Raw genomic sequence first — 16,263 nt, 5'->3', positions numbered from 1 at the left:
TTCTATAATTTTATTTGCCATTTAGTGTCTTCCAATTAAGGTTCTTAAGTCTTTACTGAATATTTCCAAATAGCTTTTAATGGGATGTTTACTTATGGTGTCAGAAGTATCTCTAGGTTTTCTTCTTTATAGATAATTCCATCTTTTTTATTATAAAACATTAAATTTTTAAATTTTTTGATTATTTTCTATTGAAGCATAATTAACATATAGTGTTATATTAGTTTCAGGTGTACAATATAATGATCCAGCAATTCTATACATTCTGTTGTGCTCAGCACAATAAGGACCCTTAGTCCTCTTCACTTACTTCATCGTAATTCCATTAGGTTTAAATGTCCCTAAATATCTTAAAACTTTTGATCACAGTTGGTTTGGTGATAAGGTCTCAATATATCTTCTCTTCTTGAATCCATGATTCTCATGCCTAGCAGAAGACTATATTTCTCAGCCCACACTGTGGCTAATTTTGGCCTTAAGATTTAAACGTTGGCCTCAGGAATGTAGATGATGTATGCTGCTTCTGGAATTGCTTCTTAATGAAAGGGATATGGTCTTTCTTCCATCTTTGTGAGGTGAAGCTACATCTTGCAACATGAGGTTGAGGAACCCATCCTGGGGATAAAGAGGAGGACAGATATTACCGAAGCCCTAGATTTCTATGGAGCTGCCATTTTCAGTCATGAAACTAATTATATCAAGACTTTTAAGTGAGAACAAAATAAATGCTTGTCTTGTTTAAACCATTGTTATTTTGGGTGTCTATTACTTGTAACTATATATCCTCACTAATGCAGTCACTTAGTATTGCTAATTCCAACGTAATACGGCATACCCATATATGTACATATTAGATATAACACTAAACAAGTGGTACTGATCTCAAGAGACATAATACAAAATTCAGTCTAATTCCTTCATTGTTATAATATATGAGGGTCTCTCTCTCTGTGTGTGCATATGTGTTTTCTAAGTTGGCCTGTGTGTCTGTGTGTGACTGTATTTTCCAAGCCTGGTCTTAAGAATATGTTGGAATCTTGGAAAACAGAGTCTAGTGGTTAGGCATTGACATTTAAAAACTGTAGTGCTTTGTTTTTTAAGAATTGTATTTTAAAGCACATTGCTTCTTTGATATGAAAGATCACCTTAATGGACTTCCTATATATATAAAGTATATATATAGGAAGGAAATAAAAATTCTAGATTTTGTTAGAGAGATTTGAATCAATGGGAGAAAAACCATGCTGCGTGATAATATTTAAGGGGTCTTCACTTTGAGTGGAGTTGCAACTGTGGAGATTATATTTCACTAGAAAAATGATTTCTACATGTAAATATGTGTGTGTTTCCTTGTTTAATCAGTTATCCTCTGAGGACTGAGGCAGAAACCTGATGATGGGAAAAGAAACATGAAGGCCAATAATCCTCTCATGGTGATTGAGGGATCCTACAGAGGTTGAGAGTAAGAGTGTTAAACTTAATCTGGATATCCTGGTAGAGACATTCCCCTAGATCAGGGGCTGGCCAACTATGGTCTGCTGGCCACATCTGGCCCAAGGCCTGTTTTTGTAAAATTTATGAGCCAAAAATTATTTTTACATTTTTAAAGGGTTGAAGAGGTGGAGGAAGAGGTAGGAGTTGGGAAAGGGGTTGTTGGAGAAGAAGAAAAAGAAGGTGCAGCAGTACCTGTAGGAGAGATGTATGTGACCTGCAGAGATATATGTGACCCGCAGCACCCAAATACTTACTGCCTGGTCTCTTACGCAAAATGTGCTGATCTCTGCCTTAGACCCAATAACTTCAACAATATGGAGTATACTGAAGTGGTACGTGTGATTCATACAGGTTGTCCTTGCTTACAATGGAATTTTAATGTTTGTTGAATAAATGAATCAATCACTGAATGGATACTGTGTTTTCAGTAGCAATAAGGACAATGGATTTCATATCATTTCTTCACCAGTAGACACTGTAATTTGAGTGTGTAGTATTGTGAAAGCAATGCACGTGAGCAATACCTGGGAGTGGAGTTATACTATAGGGTTTATATAATCTCAGCCAATAGCCTTGTTTTATGGTTTGTATGCTGATTAGAGCTTAGTATGTGACAATAGAAAATTGGATCCAGTAGGCATCATGGCAAGTATAAATTCAGTTACCATTTTGCAGTGTCTGGCACATAGCATATTTTAATTAATGTTTATTGATAAATAAGTGAATAGTTAACATTGTTATTATAAACATTTATTCAAAGGCTACTGGTTCTCCATTCTAGTAAAATAATAACTTCGGTAATGAATCCTTTTGTGCCAGATACTTCCTTTGCCTTGTCTTCATATAAGAAATATCTTTCTCATGTATTTTTTTTATTTCAGAAACCTGTGAGAAAGAAAACAAAAATCAATTATAATTGACTAAAAAAATAATTTTTCTGTTGTGTGAGCCACCAACGCTTATGTGACTTAAAGGAAAAATGTCAAAAGGTGATCAAGAGGTTAAAAAAGACCATTGGTGTTGGCATTTCTCAGGGTGATAATGAGGCATGCACTGGATTTTTCTTTTTTGGTACAATTGTCTGGTGCACACTCCTTTTTGCAGATTGATTTCAAGGGGTGATGTAACACAAACCCCAGTCTCATGGGCAGGCTTTGTTCACAAACTTCTCATTTGTGATAAACTTTAAATACTCATGATCCCTTTTCCCTTCCCAGTGTACCTTCCACTTTAATCTATAAAGTAAAAAGAGATTGTACCTGGAATGGAATTTAAATAAGTTTTTTTCTATGACAGAAGTATATCCTAAGAGACACTTCAGTCAATTTCAGGAGTTTGAGCCTAAAGGAGTACTTTTTTCAGGGTGAGGTCAAGGCAGAGGAAAAAAAAAAAAAAAGGAGCAGCACAGCTGTGTGGTGCTCTGTTGTCCAGATTGAGTCTTTGAACATTTTCTTCTCTTCATCAAAGGACATCTTGGAAAGCAACATATAGAAAAATAAAATCCACGAGACTTTGGCTAATGTTATGAAAAATAAAGATTAGGATCAAAAGTTTAAAAGGACAATCTTGGCTTAAAAGAAAAATATAGAAAATCTTTCATTGCCTTCTGTAACATGTGAGGTGTTTAAATTATTTGGTGTGCTGGTTTGTGAACTTCTGGGCCACACTTGCATTTTAAGAGTTCGATATAACAGAAACATACCTGCCTGATGCAGATCATTTATAAGCAGCTTTAAAAATAAAGTCAGGGGGGCCTGGGTGGCTTGGTCGGTTAAGTGTCCGACTTCGGCTCAGGTCATGATCTCACGGTCCGTGAGTTTGAGCCCCGCGTCAGGCTCTGTGCTGACAGCTCAGAGCCTGGAGCCTCTTTCAGATTCTGTGTCTCCCTCTCTCTCTGCCCCTCCCCTGTTCATGCTCTGTCTCTCTCTGTCTCAAAAATAAATAAACGTTAAAAAAAATGTATAAAAAAATAAAGTCAGCAGAAAATACACACTGAAAAAGAGAAATAAAACTGACACTTCAAAGAAAAATTAGAACTTTTTTTTAATTTTGGAGAGGATACAATAACCTGAAACATAAATAAATATTTGTAATGACAATTTTAGGTAATCAGTAGTAATAAATATGATGAAATGATCATTTTTTTCAGGCATTTAATAAACACTGATTGTCTCTCATTAACTAAGATTGAGCTAAGTGCTGAGTGAAGACATGAAATAAAAACAATTTTATTCTTTTAAGGAGCTACAAAAATATTAAAATGAATTTGAAACATCTACAGATCCAATTCCCATTTACTGTAGCTAAATTTCTTCCCCTTGCCATGGATCTTTTAAAACAAATTACCATTTCACTTCATTGAATTAGCCAATCCGCGTGTATTCAATTAATTTTACATTCATTCATTAATGCAATGAGTAGATATTTTATGTGGGAATATCTCAAGGCTGGGAAATAAATGAATGTGAGGAAGACATTGTCCTCTATCAGAGAATGTGCTACTTAGTTAAGTATGTATGCACCCAAATAACAGAGTATTTAAGAAATTACTTATTAGATAGAATAGAACCATATTATTAATATTACTAACAATAGCTAATATTTATGTAATGCTTGCTATGTGCTTACTGTTTTTTTATATATATTATTGAGTCTTTATAACAACACTGTGACATTAATACATATTTTATCTTCATCTTATAATGAGAAAACTAAGGCAAAAAGATGTTAGGTAACTTCTCCAAAGTCATGATGGAAGTTGATTCAAATGGCACATCCTATCTTATTAACCACTACATTCATAGGGATTTAGTGGAGTGAGAGATTATTTCTGATGAAATGATGAGAAAAAAGTTTCATGGATAAGTTATCATTAATATAGATTTGAAAAATATCTAGAACTTCATAGTCTAGCTAGGAAAACTAGTTGTTGCAGACTGTTCTCCCCCTGAGAGCAAAAGTAAAAGCTGAATAACATTTTAAAACTGTTCGAACACACCAGAAAGCAATCAAGGCAACCAAAACCTGGAGACTTGGATTCCAGAGGGAAAGAAAACTAGTTAAGTGTGTTATTCTTGGCAGCCTTTCCCTTTGAGTCTTTAGTTCATACATATGCGATGTGGGTGGAAAAGCTCAGAAGCTAAAAGCAGATGCGAAAAGAAAGAATTACAGTGATATTTGGAGATTAAAAAATGGAGTTAAAAGTCAACCAATGGGGAAGTTTACATTAAGATTTCTAGGCATTGATTAAGTCTCTTGAAGGAGTATATTCTAAGAATAATATCAAATTAGAAGACCAAGCCTAAAAGCAGTTACAAATAGTTCAACCCTTAATTACATTAAGGTGATCAGCTTCTATACTAACTGGCTACCAAGAGGTGCAAGAAAGAGGACTAGTGATTCTGAAAGATAAGTCAGTAAATAATATCCAAAAGGACTGAGGATATAGAAAAGAGTGTAAGAGATATCTAATACACAAAGAGTCTATATTTGTGACACACAGACTCTTAGGACTGAAAGAAGGACCTGAGAAAGGCCAAAAATGATCCAAAAAAGATGAAAGATATTAAGCCACAGATTCAAGAAACAGTATGAAAACTAAACAAGGTGAGAACAAAGAAAACCAAGCCACATTGGTAAAATTAATGAAAAATAATGACAAAGAAAAAAATCTTAGAAACAGCCAGAGGAAAAAAACAACTAAGGGAACAATTGTACAATTCTTATTTCTTAAGCCAAACAATGGAAGCTAGAAGAGTATAACATGAAAACTTTAAATGCTGAAAAAAAAAAGTTGCTTTACTGGAACTCTCTTAGTGGAAATAGCCATTTGAAATTGACAAAAGAGGGCACCTGGGTGGCTTAGTGATTTGAGCCTCCAGCTTTGGCTCAGGTCATGATCTCACAGCTTGTGAGTTTGAGCCCCGCTTCGGGCTCTGTGCTGACAGCTCAGAGCCTGGAGCCTGCTTCGGATTGTGTGTCTCTCTCTCTCGCTCTGCCTCTCCCCCACTCATGTACTCTCTCTCTCTCTCTCTCTCTCTCTGTCTTTGTCTCTGTCTCTCTCTTTCTCTCTCTCTCTCTCTCTCTCTCTCTCTCACACACACACACACACACACACACACACACGAATGAAATTGACAAAAGAGATTTTCCTGCAAACAAAAAGAAAAGATTTGATACCAGCAGGACCTCACTAGGAGGAATGCTACAAGATTTTCTTAAGTACAAGGAATATCATCTCATGGGGTGGCATGGAATTGGAGAGAGGAAAGAAAAACAATGTTAAGTGGTGAAAATGTGAATACATTCGAGTAAATAGTGACTGTAAACATCAATGATAATAATGTACTGTGGTATTTATTCTAAGTACATGGCAAGAATAACACAAAAGTGAGAAGGGATAAAGTGTTTTATATTCTTGCATTGTCTAGAATTGCAAATATATAGAAGACTTAGAAAGTGAAGTGATCCATAGAAGAACAACCAAAAAGACAAATTAAATAAATGTTTAAAACTTAATAAATGTTTAACTTAAAAGAGAAGAAAAGTGTAATTAAAGAATACTTGATAAACCCAAAAGAAGACAAGAAAAGAGAGAAAAGGAAAGCTAGGACATGTGGTATAGGTAGAGTAAAATATTAAGGTGGCAGATCTAAACCCAAATGTATCGGGGCGCCTGGGTGGCTCAGTTGGTTAAGCGTCCGACTTCAGCTCAGGTCACGATCTTGCGGTCCGCGAGTTTGAGCTCCGCGTCAGGCTCTGGGCTGATGGCTCAGAGCCTGGAGCTTGCTTCCGATTCTGTGTCTCCCTCTCTCTCTGCCCCTCCCCCGTTCATGCTGTGTCTCTCTCTGTCTCAAAAATAAATAAACGTTAAAAAAATTTTTTTAAACCCAAATGTATCAATAATTAATTAAATTAATAATAAGGTTATTAAATTATCTAATAGTCAAAGATTTTCCGAATGGACAATTATTGCCAAGTATATGCTGTTTATAAGAGATGAAAACTTAAATATAAAGACACAAGAAGTTGGAAAGTAAAGTAAATGAAAAAAGGTGTAGCACTGAAACAGAAAATAAAAAACACTTCATGTAAACTCTACCAATATCAAAAATAAGAGACAGACTTTAAGACAGGAAGCATTCCTGGAGGTAAAGAGAGGCATTTCATAATGATTAAAAAAGTCAGTTCACCAGGAATACATAAAAATGTTGTTTGCACATAATTACATAGCTTATAAAACAAAAACTGAAAGAACTAATAGATAAATAAATCCACCATTACAGTGAAAAATTTTTAACACAATTTCCAGAGAGTTATAGAGAAAGCAGACAAAAACAATAAAAATAGAATACTTGAAATGAAAGATTAATAAACTTTGCCATAGTTGACAATATAGAGTACTGTCCATGCGCACAATATACATAAGGGCACATAAAATAGTTTACAAAACTTTCATATGTTTGACTACATTTACATAAAGCAATTTCAATGTATTTCAAATAGTTAAAATAATATAGTGTGTTTTCTGACTACAATAGATAAATTTGAAATCTGTAACTAAAAATAATTAGAAAATTCCTTAAAGCTTGAAAATTAAAAAGCTATAAGTAAAAGAGTTATCAATAACATACTAGAAAATATTTTGAGTAAAAGTATAATGAAAAGAGAATATATAATATTTGTGGTATGGAGCTAAAGCCATCTTTAGAGAAAATTTTTTAGACTTTAAAGTATATATTTGAAGGCTTGAAAACTAATGATCTATATGGCTCTATCTGAGGAAGTTAGCAAAAAAGCAGCAATTTAAATCTAAATAAAGTAGAATGAGAAGAATAATAGAATTAATGAAATAAAACAATACAATAGAGAAAAATAGCAAAACCAAAGTTTGTTTAATTAAATTTCAAATGACAAATTGGTAAATAGCAAGACTTAACCAAAAAATAATTAAAAGGGACAAGTGAACAATGTTAGGAATAAATGGGGGTACATTACAATAAAGCCTACAAAACATTAAAACAGAGTAAATATTCTAAACACTTTTTGCCCCCCAACTTGCAAGTTTAGATAAAATGAAATCAGAATCATATCTCTAAAACATTTCTTTTTCCAAAAAATAGAAAAGAAAAAATAATTTCCAACTAATCTTTGAGGTCAGCATAACCTCAATACAAAACTTGATAAAACCAGAAGTTCCCAGCCAATCTTTGTTAGGAACATGGATTAAGTATCTTAAAAGTATATTAGAATGTTAGAGAGCCTTGGTGGCTCAGTTGGTTGTCTGACATCAGCTCAGGTCATGGTCTCATGATCCATGGGTTTGAGCCCTGTATTGGGCTCTGTACTGACAGCTCAGAACCTGGAGCCTGCTTTGGATTCTGTGTGTGTGTGTCTCTCTCTCTCTGCCCTCACCTGCTCACATCTGTGTCTCTCTTTCTCTCTCTCAAAAATAAACATAAAATAAAAAAAAATATATTAGAATGTCAAATTTAGCAATGTATATAAAATACGTATAATTATTAACTTGTTGGACTTTTTATAGAAATACAGTATTTTGTTTAGTATTAAAAAGTCAATGAAGTTCTAATTTTATAGTAGAAAAACTCAGAAAACACCATAATGAGTATATGTAGGAATTCCTTGGTTCTTGCAATAGTTTGGTAAGTTTGAAATTTTATAAAATGATAGGTTAAAATATCAGTCATTATACCTCTATCCAGTAACAGAATGAAAGAACAAAATCTCAAGATTATCTCAATATATAGAAAAAGTTATTGATAAAATTCAAATTTCACTCATGATAAAAGCTGTTATAAACTAGGAATAGATGAATTTTTTTTAATTTGGTGAAGGCTAATGGTGAAATAGAGAAAAATATGGAAATGTATTTCTGTATATAAACATAGGAAAAATTCCCCTGAAATGCCCATTGTCATTCTAACCAAAAGTATAGAAGTTTCTAGTTAATGAGGGGCGCCTGGGTGGCGCAGTCGGTTAAGCGTCCGACTTCAGCCAGGTCACGATCTCGCGGTCCGTGAGTTCGAGCCTCGCGTCAGGTTCTGGGCTGATGGCTCGGAGCCTGGAGCCTGTTTCCGATTCTGTGTCTCCCTCTCTCTCTGCCCCTCCCCCGTTCATGCTCTGTCTCTCTCTGTACCAAAAATAAATAAACGTTGAAAAAAAAAATTTTTTTTTAAAAATAAAAAAAAAGAAGTTTCTAGTTAATGAAATAACTCAAGAAACAGAAATAAAAGCTAAAGATTGGAAAGAAAAAGAAATTTCATTGTTTTAATTTGACGTGATTGTGTTCACTGAAGAATGCAAATACAAACCTATGGATACACTATTTAAATTAATAAGTGAGTTGGCAAATATTAAAAAAATAGAGTCAATATACAAAATCCATTGAATTTCTAGTTAGCAGCAATAAATAATTAGAAAAAAGATGTTTTAAAATCATACCGAGTATGAACATTTTAAATATCTATAATTAAATCTTGATATGCAAGATATAGAAATATACAAAGTATTAGTGAAATTAAAGAACAAGTAGGTGGAACAGTATACTATGTTCATAGATTAGATGATTCAATGTTTTGAGGTGTTGATACTCTCTATATGGACCTACAAATTAAAATTTTCCAATTGTGTAAAGTAATATAACTTTAGAAATTATGTGGAAAAATTAAAGGACCAAAAATAGTATCTTATAGATAATAAATATAGAAGATATATATGTCCATATATTAAGATTATTATAAAACCACTCTACACCAGTACATTAATGGTACAAGGATTGAAATATAGTTTAGCAGATAACCGTTCAGGAACAAAACCATATATTCCTGGTTACTTGATTTATTATAATATGACCGCACAAAATAGGGTGTTTTCAATAAACGGTGCTGTAGCAATTGCTTGTCCATATGGAAAAAATAAAACTGACTGGTACTGTACGATTCTAAATAAATTCCTGGTAGATTATACATGTGAATTCAAAATATAAAAGTTCAAGTATCTGTGTAGAATGATGCTGCTCAATAAGGTAGCCATTAATTGTATATGGCTACTTAATTTTAACTAAAGTTAAAATAAAAAAATCAGTTCCTCTGTTGCACTAGCCACATTTCAAGTGCTCAGCTAGTTACATGTGGCTACCAGTCTGTGTATTGAACAGCAAAGTTATAGAACATGTCTGTCTCTGAACAAAGTTTTATTGGACAGTGTTGATAGAGGATTATGTGAGACTATCTTTATGACCGAGGGCTAGGAAAATAATAAATGGATCATAAAGGAAAAATTGACTTAATGTGTAAAGAACTCTTAAAATGGAGAATAAAAGGACAAAAAGAGAGACAAAATTATGAACAGTTTACACAAAATGATAAATGACCCTCTAATGTATGGAAAAAGTGCTATATCATATTAACAGAAAAAAATATAAAACACACTGATGTATCAATTTTTACTTACCAAATTGCTGACCCAAAGATTGACCACAGACTCTGTTCGAGATGGATAGAGGAAAAGGACACTCCCATACATTGCTAGTGGGAATGCAAAATGGTATAACCACAATGAAGAGGAATTTGGTATTATTTTTGAAATTATATATTCATTTACTTTTTGATCCAGCAATCTCATTTCTAGGAACTCAGTCTGAAGATACAACCCCAAGAATACAAGTAAACATAGACACAAGATTATTCACTGTGATATTAGCAAAAAATCGGAAACTAAAAGCCATGTAGAAAGTTAAATATGCTCTGTCACATTTACATTGTAGTATTATGTAACTACCCAATAAAATAAATGATAAAGATCTCTTTAAAGTGACATGGAGTGATTTCTGGGGTATATTATTATATGGAAAAAAACAAGGTGCAAATGAATATGTATAATGTGCTACCTTTCCTTTAAGAAATAAGGAGAATTTATAATTATGTATATATAATTTGTGTATACATACATGCTTAAATATAAAAAATATATATAAATATTAGTATTTAATATGTCAGATATATAAGTTTCAAGTGAAACTGATTTGGTTAGAAATTAAAAATGCCCAATAAAGGGGCATCTCAGTGGCTCAGTCATTTAAGCATTTGACTCTTGATTTCAGCTCAGGTCATGATCTCATGGTGTGTGAGATTGAGCCCCACATTGGGCTCTGCGCTGACAGGGTGGAGCCTGCTTGGTGTTCTCTCTCTGCCCCTCCCCAGTGCTGGTATGAAAGCTCAACAGTGTCAGAGACCAGGCTTCTATCATGTTGCTCTGCCATCCCTAAAATCTTGTTTTAATCCATGTAATCCAAGAGTAGGCACCATGATATCTACATTCAACTGGCAGGAGGGGACAAAGAAGGAGGAAGAGGGAAAATAAATAGACATTTTAAAAAATGCCCAATAAAAAGTATGGAATAGTATTTTATAAATACATATGTATTTCTTAGAATTATTCTAAAATTTTGGACTGTGTTGTTAAACTCTGGGCAATTTTTACATCTTACAGGCTTTCAAAAAACACATTTTCATCCTATAAATTGGTAAACTTGACACTGAATATTAGATGCAATGCAAGAGTTAGAATTGAGATGTTCCAGGGCCAAATTTATCTTGTAGATCTTAAGAATCACATAGAGTGGAAACTTGTAATAATAAACTTTCCAATAATACAAATTTGGATATACAGTAGTATAATCATAGATTAGCTCCTGTTCTTGGTAGTAGGCTCGCATGCACCATTTCATTACCTTCATGATAATATGACTGCATTTATGTAATTAATTTTTTTCTCCTTATAACAGAATGGTAAAATTTTATTGTATATATTTATCAAAGTTATTTATTGACTAGCATTAGGCCTATAACCAAGTGCATCTTTTATAGCTAAAATACTTCTTGGAAAGATTAAATAAGCTGTGCTTATCTGTACTACGAATTTCACATCTATTATTTTCTGAATAAGGAAACCATTAGTGAAAATATGTGGATGTTTCTCATCGGAATGATAGTTGGTGAAGACATGGATTGAACATGGTATCTGTGTATGTCTGATTACATCTCATACTAACAAAAAATTAAGCCTACTTAAAGAAAAATGTCTTCATTTGCCCTGAAGCAGAGCCTGAGATGGGAATTCTTATGCAAGGGATTACTGAAGGAGTGGATTTCAGGGATTTATTGAAGGGAGTGAAAATAGGGAGGGAAAGAAGCTAAAAAAAAATATGGCTCTAGAGGAGTCTAGACTCAAGTCTGATCATATGGAAATTCTGGAGGGTATATCTCATTAGGGTTTGGTCCATCTGGAGGCAACGGGCTAGGCTTTTAAATCTCTGCTAGTCGATTGGGTGTTGTATATAAGCGATGAACCATGGGGATCTACCCCAGAAACCAAGAGCACACTTTATGTACTGTATGTTAGCCAATTTGACAATAAATTATATTCAAATAAATAAATAAATAAATAAATAAATAAATAAATAAGTAAATCTCTGCTAGTCATTGGCCATGGGCTGGGGTAAATCCTAGGGATCTCCAAACAAGGCAGCTGATATTAACTAAGAACAGAAGGTGCAAATGTGAGCTTCAGCAGTCAATGCCTGCAGCAGTTAGGGGACAGACTTTTTAGGCCACTAAAGGGAATCTTGGTGAGCACTAACATCATTCACTGTAGAAAAAATTGGGGAGTTTTTTAATCATCAGTTCTCTTGCCTGTATTATGCTCTGTAGTTAGAACTCAGCTTATCTCCCCCATCCTGCCAATTACATTTCTGAGCTTTGCTCTTGTTTAAGACTTGTTTGAACTTCCTTTTCTACATCATGCTCATTGGGCATAAAATAGAAGCTGTTTCACCCACAAAGAAGGAGTATCACAGCAATTATATTTTAAACGTAGGGATCTTTTTTTTCGATAATGTAAAGCTAACATTGGAAGATAAAAATTAAGAGTTTCGAATCCGCTTGTTTTGTTCTTCCACTAATAGAAAACTTGTTATCTCTTTTTACTTTTACTTTGGAATTCTGAGATGTGTGTGACTGACAAATGGCATCTTCACATAAAGGGAAAACTCATCATTTATTAATCTGTAAATAAAATGTTAGAATTGTTTATATACATCCTTAAGTGTTATCCATTTTGGATGGGGACTATAAGTTGAAATTAAGTTACAGTGTGTGGACAATATGGCTGCTCATTTCGTGATATCAATTCTTCCCTTTTTCATTTCTTTTTTTTTTTTTTAATGTTTATTTAGTTTTTGAGAGAGTGCAAGTGGGATAGGGCAGAGAGAGAGGGATACAGAGGATCCACAGTGGGCTCTGTGCTGACAGCAGCAACCCTGATGTGGGACTTGACCTCATGAACTGTGAAATCATGACCTGAACCAAAGTTCGATACTCAACAAACTGAGCCACCCAGGTGCCCCAATTCTTCCCTTTCTCTATTTTAGTTTGTTGTTGTTGTTGTTGTTGTTGTTGTTTTTGAGAGAGAGAGAGTGGGGAGTGACAGAGGGTGAGGAGGGGAGAGAGAGAATCATAAGCAGCCTCCATGCCCAGCCAGGAGCCCGATGCAGGGCTCAATCTCACGACTGTGAGATCATGATTGAGCTCAAAATCATGAGTGGGAAGCTTAACCGACTGAGTCACCCAGGCACCCCTTCCCTTTTTCTATTTTAATAGAGTGCCTGAATTTTAGCTGGGTGGATGACCACACGGAATGAAGACTATGTTTTCAAGGCTGTCTTGGAGTTATATTTGGCCACATGACTAAATCAAAGGGATTTGGTTGCATAAATTCAGCCTTTGAATCATGACCTTCAAACGAAGATGCATGCCTTTTCCCTCCTTCCTCCTTCTTTGCCCCCTCCTGCCAGTTGAATGTAGATATCATGGTGCCTACTCTTGGATTACATGGATTAAAACAAGATCTTAGGGATGGCAGAGCAACATGATAGAAGCCTGGTCTCTGACACTGTTGAGCTTTCATACCAGCACTGGGATGCTTCAATCTAGTTTTTTCCGTGAGAGAGAAGTAAAGTTCTGGCATGTTTAGGTAACTTTTATTTTGGGTTTCTAGTCCAGCAACTGAATATATCCTCCAATTCAGTGGTCCAGCAAACCTTTTTCAGTGATATCATCATGTACTCTGACATACTTAAAGCAATGGCAGCAAAGTAGAGATGGGTCTCTTCTTTATATTGGAAAGAATAATTGAATAATTTCAAGCAACATTTTCCTTTTGTTGGTTTTATTGAAATGATCATTTATCATTATTGATCTGGGGACAAAGCCATGATAAACAAAAATATTATTTTACCAATAGAGACTTAATCAGTTAATTTGAATGAGAACCAACTATTAATATAGTGTGTTAGGAGGCATAGATTAGTTCATGTTATGAAAAGCTCTGAAAGTACCACATACACAAAAGCACAAGGTATATAATGCATTTACTTTGTGACAAAGATTGTAAAATTGAAGATGACTATGGCAAATATGCAGAACAAACTCCTCTAGAAACAAAGTAAAAGCATATATCTTAAAGGAAATAGAAGTGAATGATAAACTGCTCTTTCTATAAATTACCTTTACCTATCTGAAAGTCACACATTCTTGTTAGGAGCATTATGGCCTAAAACTTATAAAATGGGGTATTTGAATACAGAACAACTTATTAAACATCAATTTGGAACAAGAACAATATATTTGAAACAGGGATGTTTATGTTTATTGCCCCAAACCTGGGATATTCTGTACCAATCTAGAGAGGGGAAAAAAAAAATAGCTTTCCCAGTAGAAGCTACAAGTTTTCCAAAGTACAATATTTCAAGAGATGCTATCAAGATTAGAGTTTACATTGTTAATAAATTGAATTTAAAATGTTTCTTATTACATAACACAATTTTAACTTCAATATACCTGGTTCCAGTGAAGAAAACAAAATTCTTTGAAGACCTAAATCATCATAATAAAACATAAAGATTAGTAGGAGGCAGAGGTAGTTTGAAAACTGACCTGAATTATTGACTTAAGACTTTTTCTAAACTGGATGTAATATGCAAAAGACTTTTGTTGTGTCAGTAATTCACCTATAGAAAATGATAGAGGAAAGAAAGCAATAGGGGTAGTAATTTTTCTACATTAGAATGTGAGCTAAAACAGGGGCGTCTGGGTGGCTCAGTCGGTTGGGCATCTGACTTCGGCTCAGGTCATGATCTCACAGTCCGTGAGTTCAAGCCCCGCGTCGGGCTCTGTGCTGACAGCTCAGAGCCTAGAGCCTGTTTCGGATTCTGTGTCTCCCTCTCTCTCTGCCCCTCCCCTATTCATGCTCTGTCTCTCTCTGTCTCAAAAATAAATAAACGTTAAAAAAAAAAAAAAGAATGTGAGCTAAAACAAAATTATTAAGCTTAAAAGAAAATGAAACTGCAGTAATGCTCATACTATGCGCTTATTTTATGAAAAGTAGTTACTCTAGTATTAGTCTTAAATATTGGCATTGGTTCTAAACATTTAGGAACATTTTGTTTTTCATATTTCTGTGAACTAGGTTTCTGGTTGAAGTTTATAAATATATTGAACTATGACTATGTGACAGGTGCTGAGCAAATTGTAAGAGATAGAAAGATGAATAAGACAAGATGCTTCCCTCAAATCTTTGAAGGTGTAAAAATAAATACACATTCTGAGCGTGTAGATTCGTGCAGGCATTCTAAAGAGCAATCTGTCAGGAGTAGCTAAATTGGAAATATAAATAAATGTGACCCAGCAGTGTCCCTTCTAGATATATGTTTCAGGGAAATTCTCGCATGTGTCCATTAAAAACCAGCAAAAAACCAAAAACCACGCACTAGAGTATTCACTGCAATATAGTTTGTGGCAACAGGGAGTTGGAGGCAATGTAGGTAACTGCTGCTAATAGTGCTCACTGTAAAATGCTGTTCAGCAGTTGGAGGCAAAGGAACAGATGGAAGTGCACTGACATGATAGACCATGAAAACAGCTTGGGTTGACAGAGTAGAAATCAAGTCAGCCGAGTGTAATAGCATTAATGTCAGTTAAAAACATATGCGTGTAAAATAATATGGCATGTTTTACAAGTACCTCAAGATGAAAGATTACACTTTAAACACTTCAGAATGAATGACCCATTAAGAAAGAAGAAAATTGAAGTGCAGAATGAGAATGAAAGGAGATAAGTAAACAAATAAATAAATGAAAGAAAAATAACTCAAAAGAGGGTCTTTTGTTTTGAAAAATGATGGTATTGGATCATTGCTATGGACTGGATGTTTGTGTCCCCTGCTCCGCCCCGCTAAGTTTATATAGTGAACCCCTAATTCCAACTGTGATGGTATTTGGAGATGAGGCCTTTGGGAGTAATTTGCTTTTCAGGGTGGAACCCTCATGAATGGGATTAGTGCCCTTATAAATAAGAAGAGATATGAGAGAGGTGGTGTCTCTACTTACTTATATGAGGCCATAGCCAGGATGAGGGCCTTCATCAAGAACCCAGACATATTGGCACCCTGCTCAGACTTCCAGCCCCCAGAATCATGAGAAACAAATATTATTTGTTATTTGAGCCCAACAGCTCAAACAGCTACCAGACAGCTAAAAATACTCGAATGAAAAATCAAATATTCTAGCTGAGTTTGCAAAAGGAAAACAGGCAAATTCTGAGGAGAGAAATGGCCACCAGTGTGATGAGCATAAATTGATACTAAGCCTGCTTTGAGAAACATTTTGAGGTTGAAAAAATGTAAAGGAGGCA

The sequence above is a fragment of the Acinonyx jubatus genome, chromosome C1 (assembly GCF_027475565.1).
Source record: "Acinonyx jubatus isolate Ajub_Pintada_27869175 chromosome C1, VMU_Ajub_asm_v1.0, whole genome shotgun sequence".
Taxonomy (NCBI): Eukaryota; Metazoa; Chordata; class Mammalia; order Carnivora; family Felidae; genus Acinonyx; species Acinonyx jubatus.
This window is presented reverse-complemented; position numbering follows the sequence as displayed.